This window comes from Elephantulus edwardii, unplaced genomic scaffold, assembly GCF_000299155.1.
Source record: "Elephantulus edwardii isolate Elephantulus edwardi_28Jun2011 unplaced genomic scaffold, EleEdw1.0 scaffold00270, whole genome shotgun sequence".
NCBI classification, from domain to species: domain Eukaryota; kingdom Metazoa; phylum Chordata; class Mammalia; order Macroscelidea; family Macroscelididae; genus Elephantulus; species Elephantulus edwardii.
This window is the reverse complement of record NW_006400020.1, coordinates 521,168-526,629: the sequence shown is the minus strand read 5'-3', so window position 1 is coordinate 526,629 and position 5,462 is coordinate 521,168. Positions and strand designations below refer to the sequence as shown.

Here is a 5,462-nt window from a genome sequence, read left to right as displayed (position 1 = left end):
GATGGTGTGCTATGGTTACTCAAGAAGACTTGGGAGAAAAACAGGAAGAAAAAGAAGAGGTGTGTCCTTCCAAGACTAAATTAATTTAGAAGAAATACAGAGATGGAGAGAGAATATGTATAGTCTTTTTGCCGGACTACGAACAAATAGCTTTCTCTGTACAGACACAAGGCCCTTGAGAGGATAGTGATAAAACAGTAGGAGAAACCAAAATGAAAATTTGCCTGTGCCACACAGAAAATCTTGGAATCAGTTCTGAAGACTACAGTGCACCACTGAAGAACGTTAGACAGGCAAGCAGTAGGATATATTTGTTATTTTAGAAAGAAGATTGTCGCAGCAAAGTGGAGAATAGTTTGCAAAAAAGTGAGCAACATCACCTACAGCCAGGAAAAGATAAAATAGATGAATGGGACAGGCTAAAAATCAAATCCCTATGCACATCCAAAAACTTCTCCAACAGGCTAAAAAGGGAAACCACAGACTGGGAAAAAAGTAATTGGTAATGACGTATCAGATAAGGGACTTATATCCAGAATTTATAAAATACTTGAGCACCGGAGACTAGAGGCCGAATGCGGGATCTGACAAGATGGCCGGGCTGCCCCGCAGGATTGTCAAGGAAACCCAGCATTTGCTGGCAGAACCTGTTCCCGGGATTAAAGCAGAACCAGATGAAAGCAACGCTCGTTATTTTCATGTGGTCATTGCTGGCCCCCAGGATTTCCCCTTTGAGGGAGGGACTTTTAAACTTGAACTATTCCTTCCAGAAGAATACCCAATGGCAGCTCCTAAAGTACGTTTCATGATCAAAATTTATCACCCTAATGTAGACAAGTTGGGAAGAATATGTTTAGATATTGTGAAAGGTAAGTGGTCCCCAGCACTGCAGATCCACACAGTTCTGCTTTCGATCCAGGCTTTGTTAAGTGTTCCCAATCCAGATGAACCATTAGCAAACGATGTAGCGGAGCAGTGGAAGACCAACGAAGCCCAAGCCACAAAAACAGCTAGAACATGGACTAGGCTGTATGCCATGAATAATATTTAAGTCGGTCTGATCCTCAAGTGTGCATCACTATTTCTGTTCTGCCAAGACTTCTTCCTTTTTTGTTTGCATTTAATGGACACAGTCTTAGAAACACACACTACAGAATAAAAAGTCCAGACATCTTCAGTCCTTTGGTGATTAAATGCACATTAGCAAATCTGTCTTGTCCTGATTCACTGTTGTAAAGCATGAGCAGAGGCTAGAAGTATCATCTGGATTGTTGCAAAATGTTTAAAAGCGGTGGCCCATCTCTGCTTTTATTCATTTCTTTCCCCATCATGGTTTTAAGTATAAAGCACTGTGAATGAAGGTAGTAGTCAGGGTTAGCTGCAGGGGTGTGGGTGTTTTCCTTTTTTTTTTTTTTTTTTTTTTTTGAGGGGGAAGTAACTTTATTTTAAATTTATAGGCTCTCTTCCCTCTTTTTATGGTGATGTAATTGCATTGGTTAAAAGCAGCTAACCAATTGTTCTTTAGAATATACCCTCTAGTCAAGTCTAACTTTATTTAGACACTATTGATGAAAAAGCTTGATTGTTTGAACCAAAATGGGAACATTAAACAAACATCACAGCCCTCACTAATAACATTGTGACTTTGCTGTCAAGCACAGAATCCTCCCCTCAAGAAAAAAGCTTGTGGCCATTTTGTATGGCTTGTCTGGAAACTTCTGTAAATCTTATGTTTTAGTAAAATATTTTTTGTTATTCTAAAAAAAAAATAAAATACTTGAGCACCACAACAAGATAAATAATCCAATAGAAAAATGGGCACAGGATATGAACAGACACTTCACCAAAGAAGACATTCAGATGGCCAACAAGCACATGAAGAAATGTTCAAAATCCCTAGCTCTGAGAAAGATGCAAATCAAAACAACTATGAGATATCATCTCACCCCAGTAAGAACAGCAAAATTTAACAGAACAGCAAGCAACAAATGCTGGCAAGGCTGTGGAGAAACTGGAACCCTTATTCAGTGTTGGTGGGAATGTAAAATGGTGCAGCCGCTGTGGAAGGTGGTATGGCGCTTTCTCAAAAAGTTGCAAATAGAGATACCATTTGACCCAGTAATTTCACTACTGGGAATATACCCCAAAGAGACTATAACTGACATCCAAGCAGATATATGCATACCCATGTGGTTTTGTTCACAATAGCAAGGAGTTGGAAACAACCTAAGTGCCCATCAACAAACGAATGGATAGAGAAGCTGTGGTATATTCACACAATGGAATACTACACTGCATTGAAAAACAAGAAACTCATGTAATATTATTCAAAACGGGTGACACTGGAGGACATTATGCTGAGTAAAATATCTCAGTCACAAAAGGACAAATACTCCATAGTGCCACTGTTGTGAAAGAGGACTGACCTTGGGGTTGGGGGAAGACTGAGAAACACGGGTTCAATAATGTATACTGCACTGAAACAGATGAGGGAGAAAACTGTTTAAGAGGGATATGTGATTAGGTATTTTTGTCATGACAGGAGTCCAGAATGAAGGCTACATGGTGGAGTGGACCTGGGGGGAGGGATTGTAAAACAATGAAATAATTTTTCTTTTCCTTTCCCAGAGGGTAATGTACTAGCAGGGAGGATTGGGAGGAGAGAAAAGTGCAACAATGAATGAATGGAAATCCAAAGCCTCTATAAATTTTCATTGAAATTAACAATAATTTTTTTTTAAAAAAAGAGTGAGCCAGATCAATGAGGAGTGCAACTTTGCATCTAAATCAAGGCTAAAAGAGAAGGAGAGGCTCTAGAACTTGCTAAGGGGGAAAAAAATTGAAGAATGTGTCTTCTACAGTCCTTACCACAGTGATTATTTTCATGTAATAAACACTCATAAATGTTGATAGGATGTAATTGAGTTGCTCCCCCCCCACTTTTAATGATTTTTGTCTCAACCAAGTGATGCTTCTAAAATAAGAATATTTGTTTCTGTTAGTGCTGTAAAAACATGTGGTTTCAGAACTATCAGAATTCACTACCAAATGATTCATGCTTTAGTCCATTATCGCAAATGTTTGCACAAAGCCTTCGGGCTGCTAAAGAGGTGCTAATATTCAAAGTGATTGCTTTTCACAGTGACACTTGTGGCTTAACAGCTCCAATGCACCTCCTCTGTCACGCAGTGGCTTCCTTCTCAGATGGCTTCATTGTACATGAAAAAAATCCTTCAGCTGTTTGGCAAGACTGCAGATATTTTCTTTGTCAGATCAAGTAGCTGTGGCATAGATTGTTATTGCCGTTAGCTATCAAATTGGCCGTGACTTCTAGTGATGCGGTACAACAGAACAAAACCTTGCACCATCCTCAGAATCTCTGCTGTGCTTAAGCCCTTCATGGATACCTAGCATCAATAAAGAATAATGATGGCCCTTTCATTTATATTTGTGCTGCTTCTAATATTAACTTCAAAGTTTAGACCCAATTTGACTCTGATGACTTTTAACTCTTATTCTGAGCTCCTACACTCAGCCTTTCTGACATTCATTTTGGCTTTTTCTTTCTCCTCCTTTGTAATGACCTCTTGCTCTCTTCATGGATGTTATCTTTGATGCCCTCCCACAGTTCATCTGATCTTTGATCATTGGTATTCAATGCCTCAAAGCTGTTTTTGAGATGATTCTTATATCCTTAAGGTTGTATTTTGGTTCCTAGTGCTTGGTTCCTCATATTTTGAACTAGTTTTAATGTTTCTCAGCCTCAATTTGAACTTACACATGAGTAACTGATGGTGCGTTCCACAATCAGCACCCAGTCTTGTTTTGATTGAAGAGATTGTGCTTCTCCATTGATACTTCACAGATTGCTGTGCAGTCCATCAGGTGAGGTCCATGTGTAAAGTCTCATGTGTGTTTTGTTTTTGTTTTTTAAAAAGGGATTTGCCATGAATAAATCTTTGAACACACACAAAATTCAATCATTTGATCTCTGGATCCCTTTCTGTCATCAAGTCCTTATTTTCCAACTACCATTTCTTCCTTATTGTTTCCAACATTAGTGTACCAATCAACAATAATGATTAATGCATCTTGAATGCATTTTTTATCAATTTCAGACTGCAAAATTTGGTAGAAACCCTCAATCTCCTCCTCTTTGGCTTTAGTTATTGGTGCATATATTTGAATAATAGTTGCATTAACAGGTCTTCTTAGTATGCATTTGGATAATATCCTATCATTCACAGCATTGTACTTAAAGATGAACCCCGAAGTTGCCTTTTTAAATATGAATAAAACATCATTTTTCCTTAGTTTTTCATTCCCAGCATAGTAGGTAATGTGATTGGTTCAAAGTGGCCAATGCTCGTCCATCTCATTTCACTGATGCCTAGATTGTCAATCTTCATCTTTTCCATGTCATTTCAGACATGTCGCTAGGTGAGCTATTCCTTGGAAAGGGACAATATGCTTGGGATGATGGAGGATCAGCAAAGGATAGATCTTCAAACAAGATTGGCACAGTGGCTTCAGCAACGAGTGCAAGTGTGTCAGAGATGATGGGGATAGCACAGGATGAGGCAGGGTTCAGGATGGCTATTCATAGGGTCACTACAAGTCGTACTTGACTTGTCAGCACTGAACAACAGCAACAAACACCACTAATCTCTGCATGTGATGGTTGATATTGTGTGTTACTGTGGTTTTCATCTCCAGTATGATGTAACTATCTTATATGCTGTAAATTTTAACTTGAGTGATGATGCTAGTGTGACATGATTAGAACTGGTTCTGTAAAGATATGCTCAGTCTTACCTGACTAAGGAGAAGTCTTCTCAGGGACTGTGGAATACATTGAACATGTATTTGGGTTCTCTGGCCAAGATTTGTTTGGTCTGAATCTACCTGGGTTGTGACCTCTAAATTTGAACCAGTGGCATGATGTACTTTCTGATTTTGTACTCAGTTGTAGGTGACTCTATGGCACATAACAACAACAACAGTAAGGAAAGCCACCCATCTGCATCTCTGTACTCTCATAATAGATTACCTTTGAACTAGTCAGCCTCTGAAGCTGGTAGCCTCCAAAGTCAGCAGCCTGAGACCTTGCCTGTGTGCTGATGAATTCATTAGACTCTTCAGATAAGAATGACAGAAGAATTGATGTCTTTGCGCTGCGGTTTTGGAGAAGAGTACTGAACATCCCATGGACTGCCAAAAGAAGAAACAAGTATGTGTTGGAGAAAGTGTAGCCAGAGTGCTCTTTGGAGACAAAGATGATAAAGCCTAGCCTTACATACTTCGAGCGTGTCACTGTTGTTGTTGTTGTAGTTATGTGCCGTCGAGTCGCCTGCGACTCATAGCGACCCTATGTACAACAGCCCTAAACTCCGCTCTATCCTGTGCCAATCGCACTGTCTCTGACACTCCCATCCCAATTATCCCAATCACTGAATCAATCC

The 5,462-nt window shown here is 39.5% G+C and overlaps 1 pseudogene; it reads left to right on the top strand.

Moving 5' to 3' along the window:
• Window positions 1–592: 592 nt before the first annotated feature.
• LOC102858585 lies at window positions 593–1,051 on the top strand (annotated as a pseudogene).
• Window positions 1,052–5,462: the final 4,411 nt, after the last annotated feature.